Here is a 26,688-nt window from a genome sequence, read left to right on the forward strand (position 1 = left end):
TGTGAGGCAGAGGGAAGCTGATCATAAGTGTCTGGTTGGTTGATGGAAGGTCAGACATTTGTTATGTATGCTGGTCCTTTGTTTTGAAGGGCATTGTCTGTGTGGGTCAGTATCTTGACCAGGCATCTCTTCTGAATTGGGAGCCAGTTTAGTTTCTTGAGCTGGGGTGTGATGTGGGTTCTTCTGGGGGATCTAGTATGAGTCTTGCTGCTGAGTTCTGTATTGCCTGGAGCCTCTTCAGTTGATGTGCAGTGATTCCTACATACAGCATGTCTCCGTAGTCCAGAATGTTGGTGATGAGGGACCTGCTTGATGGTCCTTCTGGTGTTAGCTGGGATCCACCTGAAGATCTTGCATAGCAAGTAGGATGATGAGACTGCGTTAACTTGTTTATTCATGGATAGCTTGCTATCATGGATGATGCAGAGTTTGTGAGCGTGGCCTGTTGAGCCGGGGAGTGCCAAGCTCCATGGGCCAATATATGTCCGTCCAGGGTGAGGTGTTGTTCCCAAAGTTGAGGGCTTCCATTTTTCGATGTTGAGTTTGAAACTGTTGTCCTTCATACAGTGCTCTATGTTCATCATGCATCTGTGGAAGTTAGCTTTTGTGGTTGAGGGATCTCAACTTGCACTTCAGCTAATATGACTCCATGGGGATGGTTAGAGCACAGATAAAGGCTGACCTAACTGAAAACACAAATTCGAATGGAAGGAGGAACTGATCCATGGCCTTCACACGTCCTCAAGCACAATTTAGCATAACAGAAGCCTTTATATTAGCCAGTGAAGTAAATTTTGAAGTGAAACAACATATAGATCACACTACTCAGTTGTCTGCAGTATCCAACACACTCATGCATATCTTTCACCACACAAATTTATTATAATCCAGTTAAGGCCCACTGCCAAAAGATCTGTGAGTTCTATGGGATTTCAAGTGAGGTGATGCATGGCATCTACGTACATTAAAAGGAAAAGGAATGAGATAAGGCTAGACAACAGAGAAGTTTGGGCTGACCAAAGGCAGTGTCAATCATGTCCATCATCTTTCTTTGCCCAAGATGCCGCGTAGCTTGAGACTCATGACAGAGTTTCAGAACTTTAGGCTGTAAATGTTGATTGGGAAGCTACCATGCATCTCTTTCTTAAGATTTCCTTGCCATGCCTCTTTCAAGTAGATACATTATTACATACTAGAACAGAGAGAAGAAAGGTGTGCATGTCATGCTTCTTAAATATAAATGTTTTTTGTGTCTGCCTTTACTGTTATCTTACGATGTGCCCACTCTAAATGATGTATAAAATGTAAGGTTTTTTGAATAGCTAGCAGTTCTTGGTGCATGGCAAGCAATGGAGTGCAAACAGTCTGTGTCGCACCATGCACACTCCTTTACAGCACAGTATAATGGTGTATGTGTGAGACGATCAAAGGTTTTGAGCTGGAAGGGTACCATTCTGATACTAAGTAGTATGCATAGATTCTGTTTAAAATGTTTGCCACTTTTTTATCTGTGCGGTACAGTGCACCACAAATGCAAAGTTTGAAAACTTTGGAGGAAAAAACACATTTCCCCCACTTAGCACCTGAATCGAAGAGGTAAAAAAAATTCCTGCAAAGTCCTATTTATCAATGTTAGTATAGTGGGCTTTGTGGGACAAACCATGGGTAGTAGTACAGGAATATCCGTGTACCATGTGTGGGAAGCAATGTAACAGAAAGCATCACATAGTGCAACTTTCCATTATCTTTAGGCGTCTTTTCAGTGCAAAACAATATTTGGTCTGAAAAGCAAATAACAAACCAATGGTTTGCTTTGGTTTGCATCACTTGTAGTGACTTTGCACTGGTGCAAAGTGTGAGAAATCTGTCACAGAACGTGTATGAAACATGCATTCGTCAAGGACACATGGGTGCACCTGTAACACAATAGTTACAAGAGTAGGGGAATTACCATACAACTTCTATTGGCAATAATACCATATTTCCCAAACTATGGGGAGTATGCATGGTGATAACAAACGCAATCAGTTCCTTGAAGGAGTGCTACTTATTTTTTGATTATGAATAAATGGCTCAGCGGTCAATATTTTTTATCAAGACATATCAGTTCAACTACCCAACAAAATGCCATTCTTAGAAATATTTTTAATTAATTCCTTTACTTCCAATCTTAATCAATAAACACCCTGATGAACATATGTGTCCTTCTTCTGATGACCATCTATTTACCCCATGATGCTGCAGAGCAGCTTCTTCACATTATAAAGCACTGGGATGTGGGTCATCCCTTTTATTCTATTGGCCTTTACCTGCCTCCCTGAGCAGGGAAGCCATCTACAGATACGGATGAGCGAAGGAAGCCGCATACCTCAGGGAACTGTGACCTTATCGGCAAAACATGTGTCATGACTCTACTTGCACTATATGCACATACATTGTTCATCACACATGCACACCTATTGTTTGGCATTGTCATCTTTAAAAAAAATTAAATACAGATACAAGATGACAGACATCATTTGGATCACTAAATTAAAAAAAGAATCCCTGTGTGGAAGTCTGTTATTAAAAGGAGAGTTCCTCTGAAGCAAATGATAGCTGCTGGGCCGTGCATTTTTTGTTTAATTACTGCACAGGTGGTGAGTGGAGGAGCAAATGGGTGGGAAGCCATGGAGAGTAGGTGGAGGGGGCAAGGCGAGCAACAGGCCGGGGTAGGATAGAATTTATAAAAATATAAAGAAAGTCAAAGAGAAGGAAGCACCGGTGAGGGTGGGTGTAGGAGGGTGCAAGATGGACAGCATGGTATGGGGCACTTAGAAATAATTTAGCACATGAAGAAAAGTGGAGAGAGGTGGGAGCAACATGGAGTACTCAGCTGTACAGGATGGAGAGATCCTGAAAACACAAGCATTTTGGTTGCACACTTAGGGCCAGATGTACCAAAGGATTTTACCCATTCTGTGTCTATGGGAAAAAGCTTTCGTACATATGGCCCTTAAAGTAGAAAAATACAAGTTAGTCAATCAAAATGTTGATAAAGAGGCTATGTTCCAAGTGAGGGCAAAGCACAGGAAGAGGAGGACGACATGGGCATGGCAATTCACTCTATTTAGGTAGTCCTAATGCGTTGACAGGGAAACCAGAAATCATCCAGAATGCCACAGCCTGGACTCTATGAGGGGTTCCAAAATCACAGTCAGCAAGAGAAACACTTGAAGGTCTCAATGCAGTGTGCAGTCCAAGGCACTCTCCTGGTACATTGGACCAAACATCAGGTGAGCCCAAAAGTTCTCCACCACCTGATCATACCTTATCAACTTAACAGGGTCCTCAGATCCTGCAAACTTGGGTCCATATTTATACTTTTTGACGCAAAACTGCGCTAACGCAGTTTTGCGTCAAAAAAATTAGCGCCGGCTAACGCCATTCTGAAGCGCCATGCGGGCGCCGTATTTAATCAATGACGTTAGCCGGCGTTAGCCGCCGGCGCTGCCTGGTGTGCGTGGAAAAAAACGACGTACACCAGGCAGCGCCGGCGTAGGGGGATATGGAGCTTGGGCGCCAAAAAATGGGGCAAGTCAGGCTGAGGCAAATTTTTCGCCTCAACCCGATTTGCGTCATTTTCTTTCACTCCCAACCCCCATTGAAATGACTCCTGTCTTAGCAAAGACAGGAGTCATGCCCCCTTGCCCAATGGCCATGCCCAGGGGACTTCTGGCCCCTGGGCATGGTCATTGGGCATAGTGGCATGTAGGGGGGCACAAATCAGGCCCCCCTATGCCACCCAAAAAAAAATATATATATACCTACCTGAACTTACCTTAAGTTTCCAGGGATGGGTCCCTCCATCCTTGGGTGTCCTCCTGGGGTGGGCAAGGGTGACAGGGGGTGTCCCTGGGGGCATGGGAGGGCACCTCTGGGCTCCTTCAGAGCCCACAGGTCCCTTAACGCCTGCCTTTTCCAGGCGCTAAAAAACGGCGCAAAAGCGGCCGTACGTCATTTTTTTTTTACCCGCCCACTCCCGGGCGTGAATTTTGCCCGGGAGTGTAAATACGGCGCACATGCCTCGGAGTCAATTTTTTAGACGGGAACGCCTACCTTGCATCTCATTAACGCAAAGTAGGTGTCCACGCTAAAAAATTACGCAAACTCCATGGACTTTGGCGCTAGACGCGTCTAACGCCAAAGTATAAATATGGAGTTCGTTTTGCGTCGGAATTGCGTCAAAAAAAGCGACGCAATTCCGGCGCAAACAGAGTATAAATATGCCCCTTGATCTATTAGCTGTGCCCAGGATAATTGGAGCTAGGCATGGGGGTCGATCGTTTTCATATCTTGCCCCTAAGCTTTGGAACTTGCTGCTTCTCAAGTTGAGAAGCAAAAAGAATTTCCTGCACTTAAGGAAGCTGGTAAAAATCTATCTTTTCTCATAATTTGTGTGCTTTTATTCTCACTGTTCTTCTGTGAGTACTGGAAAGCCCGGCTCTGCGTAGCCATGCACTTTATAAATTTGGAGAATTAAATTGAAGGGAAGAAGCAATAACATGAGAGTGACAATAACGCCAACCAAAGCAAACAGGGGGAGGGTTCTAAGTCTGCTGTAAGTTTTTGGTATGGTCCAAAATAGGCTTAAGCCTTCCAGAAAGCTAAATGCTGTCTGGTAATTGAGACCTAAAAATCTTTTATATGCAGAGACAGCATTAAAAATGAGCTTTAATATACTTAGGACCAAAACTGAAAAAAAACAATTTGCTCGTGGAATTCCATGATTCTTGGCCACAGGGTTAAGAGTTGTAGGTCATGCGGTGTACAGACAACATATGTTAAAGGTACAATCCTCAGTATGTACTGGCGGATCCACGGTCATGAAAATCTCTGAAAGATGACGACAACGCTGTTCGCATGTGCATGTTACCAGATGGGCATCCTCAAATCTTGTTCAATTCAGCTGGAAAGTGCCCAAGCAGCACCATTGTTTGAGTGTAGGATGAGGATTTGGTGGAAAAATTGGAACGATTGTTTCTTGCTGAATAAAGTTGAAAAGAATAAGGCACATATTTATGATTTTTTAGCTCAGAATTTGAGCCGGTTTTTGACGCAAAATCGGCGCAAACTTACAAAATACAATTGGCCCGTATTTATACTTTTTGACGCTAAACTGCGCTAACGCAGTTTAGCGGCAAAAAATTTTGTGCCGGCTAACGCCATTCTGAAGCGCCATGCGGGCGCCGTATTTATTGAATGGCGTTAGCCGGCGCAAGCAGACCGGCGCTGCCTGGTGTGCGTGGAAAAAAAACACGTACACCAGGCAGTGCCGGCGTTGGGAAAAATGGCGTTAGGGCGTCTTAAAATGGCGCAAGTCAGGTTGACGCTAAAAAATCGTCTTAACCCGATTTGCGCCATTTTTAACGACGCCCAGACGCCATTTACATGACTCCTGTCTTAGTAAAGACAGGAGTCATGCCCCCTTGCCCAATGGCCATGCCCAGGGGACTTATGTCCCCTGGGCATGGTCATTGGGCATTGTGGCATGTAGGGGGGCACAAATCAGGCCCCCCTATGCCAACATTTTTTTTTTTTTTTTTTAAATGTATACTTACCTGAACTTACCTGAATGTCCCTGGGGTGGGTCCCTCCAGCCTTGGGTGTCCTCCTGGGGTGGGCAAGGGTGGCAGGGGGGGTCCCTGGGGGCATGGGAGGGCACCTGTGGGCTAATTTTGAGCCCACAGGCCCCTTAACGCCTACCCTGACCCAGGCGTTAAAAAGTGGCGCAAATGCGGGTTTTTTTGACCCGACCACTCCCGGGCGTGATTTTTGCCCGGGAGTATAAATACGACGCATTTGCGTCGCCGTCATTTTTTTCGACGGGAACGCCTTCCTTGCATCTCATTAACGCAAGGAAGGCGTTCACGCAAAAAAATGACGCTCTTTACTCATACTTTGGCGCTAGACGCGTCTAACGCCAAAGTATAAATATGGCGTTAGTTTTGCGCCGAATTTGCGTCGAAAAAAACTACGCTAATTCGGCGCAATTGTAAATATGCCCCAATTGTATTTTGTAAGTTTGCGCTGCTTTTACGTCAAAAAATGACACAAATGCGGCGCTAAAAAAGTATAAATATGGGCCTAAAAGTGCTAATGCACATTTTTGCCAATCTTAGTGATTGTGCACTCAGCCAAAGCATAAACCCAAAGGACAATGCGTTTGTATAACTGGAAATGTACAAAAGTTGTAGGCCCATATTTATACTTTTTTAGCGCCGCTTTTTGATGCAAAAGCAGCGCAAACTTGCAAAATACAATTGTATTTTGTAAGTTTGCGCCGTTTTTGCGTCAAAAGCGGTGCAAATGCGGCGCTAAAAAAGTATAAATATGGGTCGTAGTTTTTAAGATAGTGAAGTTTAAAACAATACCAAATCTGTGCAAATGGTACAAGTCTGCTTACGCTGGCTACAAATTAAAGTCAGTTCACAATTATCTAGAGTTAAGTGGATGGGAAAGTGTGTCACAAACATGACATATATTCTGTCAACCCTATTACAAGTACATTATAGCTTTTGGCACTGTAGCATATGATGCACATTATAACAAATGATGCACGGGATACCTGCCACGTTTGGATGAAATAAATCATCTGCTAAACTCCAAGTAAGCCCCAAAGAATCTTAACTCTATGTTCCACCGTTTCTCGTGTACGACCAGTGCTAAGTTCAGGGAAGTTGACGATGAGGAACAATGACATGCCAGTCAATGTGAGGAAAAGGTGACACCCGAGAAAGATACATTTTCAACCAATGATCATTGAGAAGCAGCACATTTTAAACTTCTGTCTGCGAGGTTTTAGGGGAGCATATAGTCTGCAGGATGCTGATGCTGATATAGTTCATGATGGTCGATGCAGAGTACAGAAGGAGATACATACACTGCCAGTTATCGTGAGCATTTAGACAACAAATGGGGAGGGATGGTTCAAGGTTGACTGCCCGTAAGCTTCAGATTGCAGAGTCTCTTCCCTAAAACTACACAAAGTTTAATGTAGTGTAGTAATTACAGCATCACTGATTATGCAGGCGACACACCTTGAAGTTCTAGGTTGTGTTGGCCATGGTAGTCTACTAGGGCAAGCATGCTCAATCCACTTTGGAGACCGACACCAGCAAATTGGTTTCTTCAATTAATTCTATTTTGTACAACCAAGAGAAACTCTGACATAATAAAATATTGACATAATTCATTTTTATAGATTTGGAACCTCTAACTTAAGTGACTTCAAGATATATCATTTGAAACTCCAGTACATTCTCATCAGCTCTGAGGAAGCAATGGCCAAATGTGTTTAGTTGTAAAGCCCGTGTTGGCATGCCATCTGTTTAAGGTAGCAAACATTGAAGTATTGCTTCACTTTTCTTCAAAAGTGAAGGTCCTTTTATCTCAACACCTTCTGTTAAAATTCTTTCGAAACTACTTAAACTAAGAATTAAAAATAACCATCCTTGAAGTCTGTAAATTCGACCATTGTGGGGGAGCCCCAGAAACAGTCATCCTACATTATGAGCAAAGCTGAGTAGAATGTTTCACACAGTCGCACACACACACACACACAACCCCCCCCCCCCACACACACACACAGACACCCACACACACACACACACACTCTTGAGATGTTTTTTCAGTCAGCTGTGGCCGGCAGGATCAGGTAAACAATTGTGCTTTGGTATTTTAAATGTGTCTAGTTGGTAAGGGCATTTAAGGACTTCGAGGGGTAACAAGATTATTCACTTGTGTTTTTTGGTGTTATACTAATGACATCGGTCGACATGGTTTCAACAGTAACTCCTTTTGCCTTGTTGCTAAGTGAATGTTTGCACCAAGCAGCTCCATGGTGTTATTGTGATAGAGAGACTTTCTAGCTGTCCTTACAACAGGCTGTGCTGGGTTCATTGGTGCATCCCTTACGTGTCAGGCTTTGACCTCCAAACACAGATTTATAATTGTTCTGCCGCTACCACCCAAGCAGTTATTTTTCCGTCTGGGCACTTCACACAGAATATCCCATGTTTCAGTTCCTGAGCCCGCACTGTTCTGAACTGCACCGTGTTGGCACGCGAAGGTGGCGCCACAACACAGCCAGGTGCCCGGTTCTTGCCTTCCAGGTGCACATTGGCTGCATCGAGTAGTATCTGCGTTTAGTACATATGGTGAAAACCTACATTGTTCTGCTTTGCTAGCTCCCTTCTGTCCTCCGCACTTTATCTGGGTTTTTAATTATTATTTTGTAACTGTATTGGATGGGTGTGTTGTGACGTGCACAGTTCCTGCTTGTATTGTAAAGTGAAACGCAGGAAAACTTTATCTCTTTTCGGGGCATTAGTATATCATTTTAAGCTGTGCGTGCGTGTCTACTATTCCTTAAAAATGTCCTGCTTCGAACTAGAAGGTGAACTAGTTAGAGAACTTTACAAACTTTTCCTTCACTTAAGGGGGTAAGCAGCAGCTCAACCTCTAGCATCTAGCAGTACGCAATGTGTAAAAGTGAAAAATCACTACCTGGTGCAATATTTACAACCATCATGTACGGCGCAACTACTGAAGGCAAACTGAAATACTGCGGGTATCAACTGCTCAGGGTAACAATTTAGATACCGATGATGTTCTTCGGCTTACATGTCCCAGCCAAAAATGGCAGTAAATCTATCTCAGTGCTGAAGAGGGGTCTACAGAGGTGAAATCAGGGCAGGTTCTAGGGCGGTGCGACCGGTGCCACCGCACCGGGTGCTGACTTCGGGTGCGGTCGCCGTGTTTGCAAGAATATTATGATTTAGAAGCACCTGCTGCAGCGTTCCTTGCCTCCAGCAATTTTCAGGCAACAATAAAAATGCCAACTGGTGATAAATGGGAGGAGGGGGCGCTTACAAACATTGTCGCCGCCCTGGGCGAACAGATCCATCACATTGTTAAACACCAACTAACATAACCATTTTTAGAAAACGATGAAGCAATAGAAGTCCGTCAAATGATATCACTCTTTCTTTCTCTCTCTCTCACTCACACACATACTCACTCCAGCTCTCTCTTTTTTTGCTCTCTCACTTACCTTGTTCACAAGTGAATTAAACGTTCCAGTGTTATAGGCTGGTCAGGCCAAAAGTAGCATCACTAGGTGTAGGCAAAGAAAGCAGATGGAAACATCCATCTAACTCCTTCACTTGAAGGATGGGTGCACCTGTCAGCTGCTCATTCAAAGGAAAAATAGTTTCAAACCATTAAGTGGGAGGTTAGCACATGTTTCCTGCTCATCTCAGTGCCTTTTGAACTGAGTGGTGATGACCTGTGGTTTTGATTTAGCAAGATTGATAATTGTAGCTATTTTAAATTAACTTTCAAGATTAAATAAGAGATATACTCTATACATTAATTTTCCCTGCATATCCTATTTTCAGGGATGCTCTATTGTACCGAAATATTTCCACATGGAGAAAGTTTTTTAAAACAGTTCCCCAAACATTCAGGGATGCTGCCCCAGCCAAAGAGCCCCTTAGGGGAGGAGTGGCCAACAGTGTGGTGGCATCGGTGCTAGATGACACCTCCCTCCCTCATCTTGTGAGGATCTGAGAAGGCCTGGGTGGAGGTACTTATAGGTCTTCCTAAAGCCCTGGGGTACCACTTAAGCAGGCACCCGTGGGGCTCACAGCTGAAACACACTGTTTTTTTTTTTTACAAAATAATCATTCATTTTTATTAATGAACTGAAAATCTCAGGTGTCCCCTTGGTTACAGACCCCAGGCAATGGTTGTGTGTGATGTTATAATAATAACTGAAACTGTGTCTTCTTTTCTTCAGTTTTTGTTTTTTAAGTTGGTTTGGGGAGCACAATTTTTTACATCTCAGAAAGATATATAAGTAAAGGAACTCAATAAGGAAGAAACCCATTTTCTGTGCAATCTTTATGTAAATCGTGTCACAAAGTGATATGTTTGTTTTATTATCTTAAGGCACTTGCGAAAATCTGGCAGGGTTTTAGGTTTTGATTGCAATGAAGATTCCTCCAATTTGTAGACAAAATGTTCAATCTAAATAGGGAATTTACCTGTAAAGATTACTGTATCACCCAATCCCTCTTGTAAAGGAAATTCAAGTGGTGGATTCTTCTCTCAGTGTAGTCGTTCCTCCTCTAGAGGTTATACATAAGCCAGCAATCTCTGGATTTACCATTACTGTCAATCTTCCAATCAATACTGAAAAGCAACCTAGCTGCTAGAAGCCATCATATCCTGAAACAATACAGGTTTGTTGGCAGTTCTATCTCTCGATACAAAGGTGGCCACAACAACTTGGGAAACAAATGAGAAAGGAGACTTTTAACTATAAGCAGGGACTTTGGAAAAACATGTTTTACATGCCCTGGTGAAGGGAAAAACTGCCCATTTTGTTTTCTCCATGGTAGTACATTAGCTCCATAGGCTAACATGAGAATACTTTATTAAAGTATAAATATTGATAGGAATGAGCAATAAATATCATTATATGACTGGAAATTATTGTTAGAATGAAAAAAACAACAACTTGCCACTGTTACGTAGATAATAACTATCTCAGAAAATAAGTTACAGAACTTGCTATTCTGATGAGCCAAAATCCAGCATTCCAGAAGCCCTAATCTGATTGGCCAGCCACTGTCAGCATGAGCCAAGCTGTCCTAATGAGATGTAAAGTGGCCTGTATTGAAACAAAGAACATCTGGTGGGTGAGGATCTGCAAACTCTAGTGCAAAAGGCAGGAAGGGTGCTGGATAACTAAACTGGGCCTCAAAGAGGGAATAACAATTAGGATAGGACACAGGCTACACCCCCTCAATTCCTGTAGCCCCAGCCAGATAGGAGCCCCAGTAATTGAATTAGCCAAGGGACTGGAAGGGAAGTGTTTGTGAAATTTACCCACACCAGTGGGATGGTTTAGCTAAGTCTTAACCTCCAGGAGACAGATTATCCATTTTGGATTCTGAAGGAATAGTGCTTTCTGGGACAAGGAACTGCCACACTTTAGAGGAAGTAATATCTCTAGGTGTCACCCTGCCCCCCATTGGCCAGTGGTGCCCACCTGCTTGTCACCCAGATACACTGGAGAAATATTGGACAGTTGCCTAGCAACTCAGATCCCTGCCTGAAACTTCAAGGAGGAAAAGGACTGCTCTGTTGGAATTCTGTTCGGCACCCCACAGGACTGCGCTCTAGTTGACTGCATCTGCTGCACACTGTGAAACTACAGCCCTGGACATTGCCTGGCTTCAGGAAATGAAGGAGTGAACTCCCTGACAGCAACAGGTTAACAGAGCTATACCTGCACCATCTCCACCAAGAAGGACCCAGCTGGACATCCTCCAGTGGACTTTGAGGGAAGTGGCCAGGTGCATTCCGGGAAATGTAATCCCAAAAGCCTATGGACCATCTCAGAGCTTCTAGACCTTTGGATTTGTGTTGTGAAGCCTTGGAGATGTAAAGCAGAACTTCTGAAAGAAGATCCAGAAGTTTGGAGAAGATTGGAGACATTTTTGTAAAAAGCTTTATAAGGTTACCGACGAGAGTCAAGCCGTCAGTGTCAAACCACGACCCAGCCTCAAATCCAGGTTTGCCCCTCTGAAGCGTGGGAGATTTTCATCACCAAAAACTCTTAGAGGAGTTGACTGAGGCATTGCGCTGGGCCAAGCTATCAACATTGACTCTAAACTCCCCTAACAAGGAGCCTCGCCTGATGACGTGAGAAGAAGCTCTAAAAAAGTGACTAACTCAGAAGATAAAAACTTGACCGGGACATACTTCTAAGCATATTCAAACCTTGCTCCATCGTGATTGACCTGAAACTTTGATTTTGTCCCAGTCAAGTATGACCAGATGTCCCAAAGTAGCACTTTTGACTTTTAGACACTGGAACACATTTTGGGCATGATTTAGATTCTGGCAAAAGGAATTACTCCATCACAAACGGGACGGATATCCCATTAGGCATATTACGATTCCATAATGTCATGTGGAGATCGCAATATGGCAGACGGGATAGTCATCACATTTGTGATGGAGTGATCCCTCCACCACAATCTAAATTAGGCCCTTAATCTTCAAAACATCATATCTTCAGTTCCCTATATTAGATTTTTGTATTTTTGGTGACATTTTACTCATAAACATATTTCCTATTTTCATAAATATGTATTTGATTTGTATTGTGTATTATGCCTTATTTATTTGATGTATTGGTGTTTTTAAATGCTTTACACACTTGTCTTCTAGTTAAGCCTGCCGGCTCAATGCCAGCTACCATGGGGTTGATCAAGGGAATAATTTATTGAACCCTATGATGGACCTTAAATTGTGATTGTGGCTTTATTACTAGTGGTGGGTACCTACCAACCCCTCTAATAAACAACCTTTCTAACAATTTGTTTATTAGGTGCATATACAGGAAAAGGAATCTTACACCAAAAGATACAATTATTGTAGAAATTTCAAGTAAACTAGATATGAACTAATCAGAGAAATCTCAGGTAATTGTTCAGCATACCATTACTCAGTTGATCACTAGTTGTTAAAAAGTATAGTTTACTTTGTTCAGATATGCCAAATGTAAATTAATTTTTGGAGATATTTATCTGCCTATGGAGCAGCTAAGCTAATCTCATGTGGTCATAGTGTCATACGCTCTTTGAAATGGATGATACTTTGATTGGTAATGTGTGTCAAGAAACCTACATTTAATTTCACAAAACATCCTTCTGTTTAATGCTGAAGTTTACAAACTGTTTTGAGTTTATATGTTTTACTTATACATGGCCTGGCACTTGAAAGCATGGATTACCAATACTTTATGGTGAAAAATGGACCCTGTCCTTTATGGTGCAAAATGGTGTTGAGGATGATAAGTAATTTGTTTTTCTTCATTTTGATCATTTACCAACTCCACATTTTGATCGCAGATGTGTATAAAGACGTTATGATGACACAAGGCTTTCATCAGCAAATGTCCATTTAGTCCTCGGCGACTGTTTCACTAATACAAAGAGATGGTAATTGAGACACAGAGAAATGTACCAACTACCATTTTAACAGGAAATCAATTTGTCTCTTTACTCTCTATTGGTCAAAAGCCATTTTTATTGTTTTTATATTTATTTAAGAATTCCAAACAAAATAGATAATATGTGTACCTCTTTGAACCATTTATTATCCATCTTACATCTCTACATTTAGGAAAAGGCTTATTTTGTTAGGATCACATAACAGTTACTACATTTGAGGAGCATAATTGTTGAATACAATAGAGTAGATTAAAGATTAATGAGGACTCCTATATGATGTATAAGTTTATTTATTTATCTAATTACATACTTACTTGATGAATTCTCATGTGAACATTTTAAATACACACAGCATTTCCCTGTTAAATTAGTGCCCGATTTAGAGTTTATTGGACAGATTACTGCTTCACAAATGTGATAGATATCCTGTCTGCCGTATTACAAGTGCATTTGGATATAATGCACCTTTAATAAGGCAGACATGATAGCTGTCATGTTTGTTATAGTATAACTCATCTGCCAATCTCTAAGTGAGGCCCTTAAATACTCTTAATCTACTTCACAACTTCCTTTTCAGCCCAAAAGCAGGTGAACCAATGGCTTTATACACTTTTCCACTGTAACCTTCTGGCATCCAAATGCAGGCAGGTAGGTCTGCTTCTTTAAATGTGGTTCATTTTCCAGGAAAGACGATACTGTGTATAGGATAAAGCTCACCCATATCAACTGTCAGCGCGTGCAGCTTTGGAACCCTCAATAACACACACACCGAGAGATCCAATGCTGCTGAGAGAGCGAGACACAAAACACCTCCCTTTCCCCACAACAAGAACAGTTGTTTCAAAGCGACTGAAACATAATGCTAGCATAACTTGGGCAACCAAAAAATACAATAAAACATCCCATAACCCCAGAATGAAAAGAGAATGCTAAATAGTAACTTTTACATCAAGCAACTGTAAATATCCATGTGATCATAGAATTCACATACAGTATGAAAAAACAGTAACAGATGGCCTAAAAAATAAACATAATATAATCACTAAAAATAAGTTGTGAGAATCACTTCTTATACACCACATAATCTTTCAAATTAGCAGGGAGACGGTTTGCATGCTTTAAATGTCAACTCGTAGTCTCACTTTACTTGCTCTCACTCTCCCGTGCTGTCCTGCTACCATTCCTAGCCCTCACACCTGGAGTTGTAACAGCACCATTCATTCACAGTTCCACCATTGTCAATTGGTTAGCTTGACACCATTGGCGGTAATCTCATCAATTTACAAAGTTGCTAGGAAAGGTTATCCAAACAAAATCATCTAAAAGTCGGTTTCTGCTTTTTAGAACCATGAATGATATCATATCTATGTACTCCTCAATTGACTCTTCAAAATGTTACTGAGAGCTTCAGCAAATGCCTTCCCTTGTTTGTTGTCCGACACAACATTCAACATACCACTGATGTTAGACAACCATCTTGGAAACAACTTGTCACAGACCCTGCACCCACTCAAAGCCACAAATGGTGTGACACCAGCCCCACTGTAAGGGGTATTTGGATATACCCACAACATTGCTCATAACACATCCTCTACACAAATACCAGAAGCAACAGCACCTCTAACTCAGTCACTAACCTGTTCATTCTCTCCACATGACTTTGAGGATGATACAAGGTACATCTCTTTTGTGTGATACCAACTTCTTCAAGAAATTAATTCATTTCACTAGACATGAATTGTACCTCATTATCCCACACCAGTTAAGAAGGAAACACTTCTCTTAAGAAAACATCTGTGAGAAACCGTATCACTGATTTAGTGTTAGGATCTTTTACAAATCTCGCCTCAAACCATTTAGACACATATTCTGCCAGCACAAACAAATATTTTGGCTGAGGTGGAAATATATGAAATGTGCCCAGAAAATCTGCACTCACCTTCAGGGCACTTCACTTTCCCCATAGGTGGTTTCCTGCACTGTAAACCTTTGTCATTTTCCAACCTAAATTTCCACATCCCTATCCATGGCCAGCCCCCAATACTTTTCTCTCAACCTCTTTTTGTTGGACGTCATACCCATATGGCCTCTGTGACTTAAGTACTCTTTTACTGACAACTCCCAAGGAACCATTTTATCACCCCTCAGAAAGAAACAATCCTCTATAGAAAGTTGATCTTTAATTTTGATGTAAGGTTGAACATAGGCCACTAGAGTGTTTTCATGAGGCCACCCTTTAACCACATACTCCATCACTTGAGCCAGCTTAATATCCTTAGAAAGTTCACCCCTCCACTTCACCTCACAGGCATGCTTTCTTTTAGACCAACACACAATCAAACATTCAATGTAGTCTTCACTCTCTATATCCATCTGTGAATTCTCATCCAATACGGACAACTGAAAAAAACAACCTTTCTTCTTATTCTTCCTCCATCTATGTGCTCAATATTGAAATGATGCTCCAAAAGCTTGGACCTAAGGTGTACTAGTCTGGCAGTTGCCTTTGTATCATGTAACACTGCTGCCACTCAAAATGGATACCAGGGGTGTGTGATCAGCATGCATCAAGAACTTTGTACACCAAACATAGAATTTAAATTTTGCTACAGTCCATTTACATGTGAGCATCTCCTTCTCAATCAATCAATCAATCAGAGAATTTATAAAGCGCACTATGTACCCGTCAGGGTTTCGAGGCGCTGGGGGGGGGGGGGGGTAGGGTGCTGCTAGCGTTCGAAGAGCCAAGTCTTGAGGAGTCTCCTGAAGGTGAGGAGGTCCTGGGTCTGGCGTAGTGAGGTGGGGAGAGAGTTCCAGCTCTTGGCGGCGAGGAAGGAGAAGGATCTGCCGCCAGAGGTCTTGCGCTGGATTCGGGGGACGATGGCGAGGGCGAGGTTGGCAGAGCGGAGTTGACGTGTGGGGACGTAGAAGTTGAGTCTGGTGTTGAGGTAGGTGGGTCCGGTGTTGTGTAGAGCCTTGTGAGCGTGGGTGAGGAGTTTGAAGGTGATCCTTTTTTCCACGGGGAGCCAGTGGAGGTTCTTCAGGTGGGGGGAGATGTGACATCGGCGGGGTATGTCGAGGATCAGGCGGGCGGATGCGTTCTGGATGCGCTGCAGTCGTTTGATGTCTTTCGTTGGGATGCCTGTGTAGAGTGCGTTGCCGTAGTCAAGTCTGCTACTGACGAGGGCTTGAGTCACCGTCTTTCTGGTTCCTGTTGGAAACCACTTGAAGATTCTGCGGAGCATGGGGAGTGTGTTGAAACAAGAAGAGGAGACGGCGTTGACCTGTTTGGACATGGTGAGAGCGGAGTCGAGGATGAAGCCGAGGTTTCTTGCGTGGCTGACTGGGGTGGGTGGGGGTCCGAGGGCTGTGGGCCACCAGGAGTCGTTCCAGGCCGAGGGGGTGCGTCCGAGGATGAGGACTTCCGTTTTGTCAGAGTTGAGCTTCAGGCGGCTGTTGTTCATCCACTCGGCGATGGATTTCAGTCCCTCGTGGAGGTTGTTTTTGGCGGTGAGCGGATCTTTGGTCAGGGAGAGGACGAGCTGGGTGTCGTCGGCGTAGGAGATGATGTTGAGGTTGTGTTGACGGGCAAGTTGTGCAAGGGGGGCCATGTAGACGTTGAACAACGTTGGGCTAAGAGAGGAGCCTTGGGGGACACCGCAGATGAGGTTGGTGGCTTTGGAGCGGAAGGGGAGAGTCGGACTCTCTGGGTTCTGTCGGAGAGGAAGGATGAGATCCAGTTGAGGGCTTTGTCTTGGATGCCGGCTTCGTGGAGACGGGTTAGTAGGGTGCGGTGGCAGACTGTGTCGAAAGCGGCTGATAGGTCGAGGAGGATGAGGGCTGAGGTTTTGCCGTTGTCCATTTGTTGTCTGATGTCATCTGTGGCGGTGAGGAGTGCAGTCTCGGTGCTGTGGTTTCGTCTGAATCCGGATTGAGAGGGGTCTAGGATGAAGTTGTCTTCTAGGAAGTGTGCGAGCTGTGCGTTGACGATCTTCTCGATGACCTTCGCTGGAAAAGGGAGGAGGGAGATCGGACGGAAGTTTTTGAGATCGTTGGGATCTGCCTTGGGTTTCTTGAGGAGGGGTTGGATTTCTGCGTGCTTCCAGCTGTCCGGGAAGGTGGCGGTGTTGAAGGAGAGGTTGATGATCTTGCGGAGTTTGGGGGCGATGGTGGGGTCGGCCTTGTTGAATACGTGATGAGGGCACGGGTCCATGGGAGAGCCTGAGTGGATGGAATTCATGGTTGTTAGGGTTCCGGCGTCGTCTACTTGGGTCCAGGCGGTGAGGCGGTAGGCGTGGGAGGAGTCGTCGGGGGTGGGGTCTGGCGGAGGTGTGGTGTTGAAGCTGTCGTGGATGGCTGTGATTTTCTGGTGGAAGAAGGTGGAGAGGTCGTCGCAGAGTTTTTGGGAGGGAGGGACGTTGTTGATGTTGGCGTTAGGGTTGGAGAGTTCCTTCACAATGCCGAAGAGTTCTTTGCAGTCGTGGGCGTTGTTGTTGAGGCGTTCTGTGAAGTGGGCGCGCTTGGCGAGTCGGATCCGTTGGTGGTGATCGCGGTTGGCGTCCTTGAGGGTAGCAAGGTTGTCGGGTGTGCGCTCGAGGATCCATTTTTTCTTGAGTTTCTGGCAGGTGCGTTTGGAGGTGGTCAGTTCGTCTGTGAACCATGCTGGTTTTTTCTTTCCTTGGTTGGCGGTGGGATTCTTGAGTGGAGCTAAGGTGTTGGCGCAGTCGAGGATCCATTGATGGAGGTTGATGGCGGTGGCGTTCGGGTTGGTGGGGTCGGGTGGTGGGTTTTTGACGAGGGTGCTGGTTATTTGGTCTTCGGTGACTTTTCCCCAGCGGCGGTGAGGTTGTAGAGGGATGCGGTGGTGTTCGGTGTTTTTCTTGAAGGTAAAATGGATGCAGTGATGGTCGGTCCAGTGGAGTTCGGAGGTGTGGCTGAAAGAGATGTGGTTGCTTGAGGTGAAGAGGGGGTCAAGTGTGTGTCCGGCGATGTGGGTGGGAGTGTTGACCAGTTGACGGAGTCCGAGGTTGAGGAGGTTGGTGGTCAGTGATGCGGTATTGGCGTTGTTGTTGTTTTCCAGGTGGAAGTTTAAATCTCCCAGGAGGATGTAGTCTGGAGAGGCGAGGGCGTGGGTGCTTGCGAGGTCGGAGATGGTGTCGCTGAAGGGGGCTCTTGGTTCTGGAGGGCGGTATCTGAGGGTTCCTCTGAGGGTAGCATATTGGCCTTCATGTACCTTAAAAGTATGGCAAGCAAAATCAATGGTGTGATCATTACAGTCACTTCCTTGTGATAAGACTGCACCCAACCTCACATCTCTGGCATCATCTGTGATGCAAAGTTTCTTCTTTGGAAAATAGGGACTCAAGAAATGAGCTTGTATGAGTTTGTACTTGTTTGATGCAAAAGCAAATTCTTGCTCCTTTTCTGAAACAAATGGTGTATTTTTCTTCAATAATTTATATACAGGTTCAGCTATGGTTGTGAAATTATCTCCGGATTTTATATAGGATTTGCACATTCCCATGAACATCAACAATTGGTCACAACATGCCAGCACCAGAGTTCACCAGCAGTCTTTGCCTAGGCTTGATCCCACTGCCCGCAATCACATGCCCCAAATACTCCACATTGCTGACTCCAAAAAGGCACTTATTCTTTCTGAGTCTTATCCCTTTCACTTTAAAACTCTCCTGTAGTCTTGTCCGACATTCAAAATACTCTTCTTCCCTCCAGCCACAGACTAGGACATCATCCTGGACTGCCATCACTCCACTCAAGTAACCCAGGACTTGACGTATCAACCCTTGAAAGATCTCTGCAGCGCATGCCAGACCAAATGACATCCTTTGAAATTGGAAATCACCACCAGGTGTAACAAAGGCAGTCAAATGCTGTGACTCCTCAGCTAACACCACCTGGTGATATGTTGACCTAAGATCAAGTTTAGAAAGCTAACACCACCTGGTGATATGTTGACCTAAGATCAAGTTTAGAAATAACCTTTGCTCCAGGCAGAGTAGAAACCACATTGTTTATACTGGGTAAAGGATATCCATCCACTCAGATAGTTTTGTTGAGAGAACATAAATCTATGCACATTCTCAATTCTTTCTTCTTCTTCCATGCAAAAACAGTAGGTGAAAGCTACAGAGAAGCCTCAATTGGCTGAGTCACTCCATCCTTACACATCTTCCTCAACAATTCGGACATCTCATCTCTAACCCTCAGAAGTACACATAAAATATTAATTTGTAATATATTAAGTCTCACCCCCACACAAGATTTAGAAAAGGGCAAAATATATCTCATTGGCTTACAAGAGTGTGTTTAGGGGACTGTTTAATCTGCTCTGTGGTTTTCAACTGTGCTTGGAAAGTATATGCAACACTCATTTTTGGCTTGAAAAAATGATTAGTTTAAGTGCATGAAAAGCAGTATTTTAGTGGCCTCAAAAGTGTCCCGTACATGAAAAGTATAATCGGGAAACTAGAAAGTGTATTGTGCCTGTCTGTATGAAAGGATATTCTGAATATAGGAGCATGTCCCTGCCCCCTGCCATAGCAGCCTGGGTTTGGTGATTGGCTCTCTAGCTCCCAGGCAAACTTGAGCCCTCTTCTCACACCTGTACATGCTCTTTAAGTCTGTGGAGGTGACCTCAAGACAGCTACGTCCATCTTGTGAGCCCAGCTTCTCTGCACCCTAAACAGCCCACTGAGCAAGAATGATAAAAAGTGGTAAGGACACAGACGTTCTGTGTATTGTTGGAATTTTTTTAATGTGGTTTTGCCCTACCCATATCTGTTTACATTTGAAACTTTGTTTTTCTGCAAACTTGGTATTTTTAAACCACACCTATACACAATTCCACCCCTTCTACATCACTATGCCACCTTCATTCTCACACAAAACACAACTCTGTCCTATACCACTAACGCATCCATAAATCTCTAACACAATACAGAGCCACATTATATATAACTGTAATGCTTCCAGACACATACTCCTTGTTCATACAAAACACCAACTCTAACCTCTACTTGCTCTTAACAGACCTCTTTTTATCATGATGAAACCTATACTAAGCCTTCCATCGCACCATCCAGCCAGCACCCTCCTCCTTTTTTTACCAATTCCACACAACCATACAATCCTTACACTCTACTTCACCACACACATTACCTCTTCCAGTGATCAAATCTAACACAAACACTCATAACTATTGTGAATCCCCTTTACACACCACATACACTCTTCTCCAAAACACATCAACACCGCTGTACTATTCAAATACCACTCACCAGCAACACTTCATGTACAAATCCTTCACAAAAAAACTACATGATTATCTCCTCTCACTATTCCAGAATAAACAAATCACACACATCAGCACATGAAAATCACACAGATTTTCATAATACTTTTCATCTCACCCGCTCTCATGACTCCACAAATAATACAAACCCTGAACTGAGTTTACTCCAAAATTCACTATCTTCATTAACATCTACCACAAACACCCTAGCACAGCAACATTAGTTCATCTACTTGTCACCCATTGCACAATTTAGAGCCTTGGAATATGACCCACATGCTCCACCATCACACCTAACCCATACCCCTTCTATCCTAAATAGACACAAAAAAAATAAACAACATGCCACTATTCACAATTTCGCATGCCCATGTCTATTACACAACAAGGCTACTCCACAAAAAGAACACAACTCACCATGTCATGCTCAACCACCGTCTTCACCACTGGCACACAGACCCAACAAAATGCCTTCTAAGCCTGCTAGATGAGGAACACAAAATAGAAAAAAACACAATTATGACCCTCATACAGTTCATATTAACACTAATGACACACTTGTCTACAAGTTCAAAATATAATGATCACTTTTCTACAAAAGAAAATCACACCACCACCAAAACACAATCTCTGAACTACCTACTCATAAATGCTTGATCACTCTCTAAAAACAAGCATCACATATATGATCTAATCACTAACACACAACCTGACTTACTCTTCATAACTAAATCAGGGTTAGGAGATGACATGGCCCCATTCTTGCATGAAGCTGCTTGTTAGAAATGGGGTTTTTGGTTGGCAGTCAGATTACCCCCTGTCCAAGCAAAAGCCCTCACGCTAGTCAGGGTAAGTCACACACAATCCAAGATTATCTTGTGCCCACCCTCTGGTAGCTTGGCACGAGCAGTCAGGCTTAACTTAGAAGGCAATGGGTAAAGTATTTGTGCAATAAACCATACAATACCACCATATAGCACCACAAAATACACCACACAGTGTTTAGAAAAATATATAATATTTATCTGGATAATTGTAGGTCAAAAAGAATAAAGTTTGCAATGGGAAATTGTAGGGATATCACTGAAAAGTGATATACAGTGTCTTAAGTCTTTAGAATATAAACAAAGTCTCTTTCAAGCACAAGTACCTGGTTTGGAATGGAAAAATCTCCTCAGAGGACCACAAAAGAAGAGGTGCGAGGAAAAAGGGTGTGTGTGTTGATTTCTCCCCAGCACACACGGACTTGCGTCGTTATTTTCCACGCGGGGGAGTCGTGCGTCGTTTTCCGGCGCGCGGACAGTCTCTTTTCGTGGATCGCGGGGATTACCATATGTCCCGGGTCTGTGCGTGGATTTTCCTGCTTGTTTTCCGGCTGTGCGTCGTTCTGCGGGGCTGCGCGTCGAAATTACGATCTCACGGCAGGCGTCGCGTCGATTTCTCCTCTAGAGGTCGGGCGGCGTTGTCCTTACAAAGCCGTGCGTCGGATTTTCGGTCGTCCCAAGAGCGTCGCGTCGATCAGCGTCGGTGTGCGGCGTTTTTCTCGCCGCGGAACAAGCTGTGCGTCAAAAATTTCGGCGCACGGAGCGTCCAAGTGAAAGAGAGAAGTCTTTTTGGTCCTGAGACTTCAGGGAACAGGAGGCAAGCTCTATCCAAGCCCTTGGAGAGCACTTTTACAGCCAGACAAGAGTTCAGCAAGGCAGCAGGCCAACAGCAAGGCAGCAGTCCTTTGTAGAAAGCAGACAGGTGAGTCCTTTGTGCAGCCAGGCAGTTCTTCTTGGCAGAATGTAGTTTCTGGTTCAGGTTTCTTCTCCAGCAAGTGTCTGATGAGGTAGGGCAGAGGCCCTGTTTTATACCCAAATGGGCCTTTGAAGTGGGGGAGACTTCAAAGAGTGGCTAAGAAGTGCACCAGGTCCCCTTTCAGTTCAATCCTGTCTGCCAGGGTCCCAGTAGGGGGTGTGGCAGTCCTTTGTGTGAGAGCAGGCCCTCCACCCTCCCAGCCCAGGAAGACCCATTCAAAATGCAGATGTATGCAAGTGAGGCTGAGTACCCTGTGTTTAGGGTGTGTCTGAGTGAATGCACAAGGAGCTGTCAACCAAGCCCAGCCAGATGTGGATTGTAAGGCACAGAAGGATTTAAGTGCAAAGAAATGCTCACTTTCTAAAAGTGGCATTTCTAGAATAGTAATATTAAATCCGACTTCACCAGTCAGCAGGATTTTGTATTACCATTCTGGCCATATTAAATATGACCTTCCTGCTCCTTTCAGATCAGCAGCTGCCACTTCAACAGTGTATGAGGGCAGCCCCAATGTTAGCCTATGAAGGGAGCAGGCCTCACAGTAGTGAAAAAACGAATTTAGGAGTTTTACACTACCAGGACATATAACTACACAGGTACATGTCCTGCCTTTTACCTACACAGCACCCTGCTCTAGGGGTTACCTAGGGCACACATTAAGGGTGACTTATATGTAGAAAAAGGGGAGTTCTAGGCTTGGCAAGTACTTTTAAATGCCAAATCGAGGTGGCAGTGAAACTGCACACACAGGCCTTGCAATGGCAGGCCTGAGACAATGAAAAGGGGCTACTTAAGTGGGTGGCACAACCAGTGCTGCTGGCCCACTAGTAGCATTTAATTTACCAGCCCTATGCACATAAAGTGCACCTTACTAGGGGCTTATAAGTAAATTAATAGTCCAATCAGGTATGATTCAAGGTTACTATGTTTTAAGGGAGAGAGCATATGCACTTTAGCACTGGTTAGCAGTGGTAAAGTGTGCAGAGTCTAAAAACCAGCAAAAGCAGTGTCCACAAAGTGGAGGGAGGCAGGCAAAAAGTTAGGGGTGACTACCCTAAGGCTGTCAGGTCTAACACTGCTCCTCCAGGTTTTCAAACAGTCACACAAAACTGTATATGCAAAAGAGGAGGTGGACTAGCTGTTATATTCAAACAAACAGTAAATATCAGCAAAATGGACAACATTTCCATACAAGGTTGTGATGTCCTCATCACCAGATGCAACCCCACACCAAATTCCTCCAGTAACTTCCCTCTTCTTCTACAGACCACAACCTAGCAATTTAACATTCCCAGACACATTTCTAGACACAGTTTCAAACCTTATAACACTATAGTCCAACCTGTGCACCCCTCTGGACCTAAACATTTGGGGGCAGATTTACAAGAAAGTGGCACATCCGTCCCCATGCACCACTTTTCTTGTGTCCTCCATGCCCCCCTAACAACACCATGGTTACTCTGTATTTACAATATGGTGCACTATGTCAGTCGATACCCTAACAGCTTGAACATTTTTGACACTGTTGTGGTACTTAGCTTCACTAGCGCATCAAATTTTGGTGCTAGAGCAGCAAAGCACAGGAAGGCTCATAAATTATTATGGGTGTGTCGCTTTCATGCATGCCCTGAGCCTTCCTGTTTGGGAACACCCCCCTTGTATACATTATGCCTGGCGCAGGCATAATGTGGAGCAAAGTGCCGCAAAATGGTGCAATTAATACATTGCGCCACTTTGTAAATAAGGCACCGGGGAATCATCACTGACCTAAATACACTGAGCCTACAACAGATCATACACAATCACAAACACATCACTGGACACATCCTAGATGTCATTTTTGCAAACCCAGAACTAATTACCATTCAAATGCTCAGACCACCATTTGGTAGCTTTCCAATATAAAACACCACACATCACCACACCCAAGACCACCTTACATACACTCACCCCAATTGTGAATACTTTGAAAGACAACTAATAGCAACACAGATCTAGACACAATAAATTCTGTTAAATAATTTGATGAGTGTCTTCAGGAAGCTTTTGATATCTTAATAACACTCAGTAAAACAAAACAGGACAAAAGAAAACAAGCACCTTGGAGAAACACAGAAGTAAATGTTTATATTACTTATGGTTCAATGCATATATTCTGTATGTATATATATATATATGTATATATATATATATATATAAATTGGTAAAGGCCGGTAAGTACATACACTTAGCAATAGGCCATCAACCCCCACTAGGTTCAGTTAGGTCTCAATAAATTGACCTAAACTCAACCCTTGGAAGCTTGGCAACGTGCAACAAGACTTAGGAGACAAAGCGTAAACCATTCAGGTATCAAAAAACAGAATTTAAATAAAACACGGAAACAGTTTAAAAATCCAAAACCAATTTATAAGAATAGAACATATTTCTAGCTTTAAAATGGTACCAGAATGAATAAAATCAGATAAAGGGAACCGGAGATAGGAATTTTTAAAGAATTCATGCTTTTTAGCGCTTAGAAACTAATAGCGCCAGTCTGGTCGCAAAGTCAAAGTTTAAGGCTAACCGCGAGGGAGCCCTGCTTGGCTACAGCCCACGAGAGGCCTTGGTCAAAAGTTTACCTTCGAACTTAGTCGTTTTCTTAAAGATTTTCTTCAGTGGACCAAGTCGCCAGTCCAGTCCGACCTCCCTGAACTCTTCCTCGGATACGCATCGTGGGAGCCCTCGGTGGAGATTTCTATGTTGGGACAATTTTTCAAGATAAAAATCCTTCGACCAGGTGAAAACGTGAATCTTGATCCGATGTCCTTGGAGCCCTCTTTGGTTACACTGCCTGGGAAGTCCCGGTCAACTTTCTACATTCAGAATTAGTCACTTTTTCAGAGATTTTCTTCACTGGGACGAACCTGCAAGTCAGGCCGGATCGCGGTTGAGGCAAGCCGGCTAGAGTTGCCGCTGCAGGTCGGTCCCTTTATGGAGCTTTTTTCAAAAAGTTCTCCCAGCTTCTCCAAACTTCTCAATCTTCTCCCAAATGTTATTTTAAGGTTCTTTTGAGGTCCACAGTTCACCCCAAGGTTCCAGAAGTTATGAGATGCTCCTTGAGGGTGCGGACTACAACTCTCAGAATGCACCTGGTCAAACTTCAAATTGACCACTGGACAGTGGTCACCTTGTCAGTTTCTTCAGGAGTTGGTGCAGGGAGCTGTGGTTAACAATTGTTCACCTGTAGCAAACAGGGAGTCGCTCCTTGAACCAGTTGAAGCCAGGCAAAGTCGTTTGTGTGTTGAACACCAGTGTGCAACTGGTGCAGTCCTCCAGGTGCAGGACAGGGGTCCAGCAGGGCAGTCCTTCTTCTCCTGTAGTTCTTCCATGTAGGAATCTTGGGTGTGGGTGCAGGTCTGCCAGTTTTATCCTTGCTCCTGGGTGAAAAACAGGGGGGTCCTGGTTCTTCAATCAGGTGCAGGGTCCTTACACCTGTGATGACTACTTCCTGGGAAGTGTGGCAAAAATCTTTCCCAGGGAGCAACATTCCTCAAAAGTCCATCATGGCTGAAACTGATTTTTGGAGGTTACATCTGGCTGAGCCCACACCCCTCTCCTGCCCTCTCCTAATCTAATTGAGGGGCACCTAATTGTCTGAGTTTGCAGGATGCGAGGGAGGTACTGGGTTGCTCCAAATGTCCTTCCTTGCCTTTGAAGACCAGTTTGACAGCCCTCCCCACTTCCTTGTTCTTTATCTGCTGAGGGAAGTTCTCCTCCCCCAGGCACATCTCTTTGTGTTCAGCCCAGGCTACTCCACACCTCATCAAGGCAGCCTGGCCAATCAGAGCAGAGCACTACAGGGCTGAAGTTGGCAACTTTCTAGGTAGAGTTTACAATTCTTTACCTGAACAAGTTATATTAAATCCAACAATTGTAAGTTGTAGGATTTAGTAAAACAATCAATTTGACACCAAACTTGAGGTATCTGACACTTAATGGGACTTTATGAATTAAAATAAAGTCTCCCCATTCTAGCCTATAGAGGCCATTCACTACAATGAGGGAAAACAAATTTGGCTATTTTACTGCACCAGGGCTTATAAAACTATTTTTATCAGGTCTCTGCTTATAGTTACATGACACCCAGCCCTAGGGGCATATAGGGCACACCTTAGGGGTGACTTATATGTAAAAAGGAGATAGTTTAAGAATTTGGAAGTACTTTTAATTCCAAAGTTGAATTTGCATTTAACTTTAGTTTAAAAGCTGCTTGCCAGGCAGGCCTGCCTTTAAAATGATACGGGACACCTCAGCAGTGCACCTATGGGTGCACTACCTATGCTGAGGTCCTAAACCTACATGCCCTAACATATACTAGGGACTTAAAGGTAGGTTAATATACTTTACACAGAGCACTGGCCCTGGTACTGGTAAGAATTACCAAGGGCACAGCCAAGAGTCAGTAACCACCAGTATCTGTCTAAAACGTTTGGGGGTGACCAGGGCAAAAAGGAGGACTTTCCT

This window comes from Pleurodeles waltl, chromosome 8 (genome assembly GCF_031143425.1).
Source record: "Pleurodeles waltl isolate 20211129_DDA chromosome 8, aPleWal1.hap1.20221129, whole genome shotgun sequence".
NCBI lineage: Eukaryota > Metazoa > Chordata > Amphibia > Caudata > Salamandridae > Pleurodeles > Pleurodeles waltl.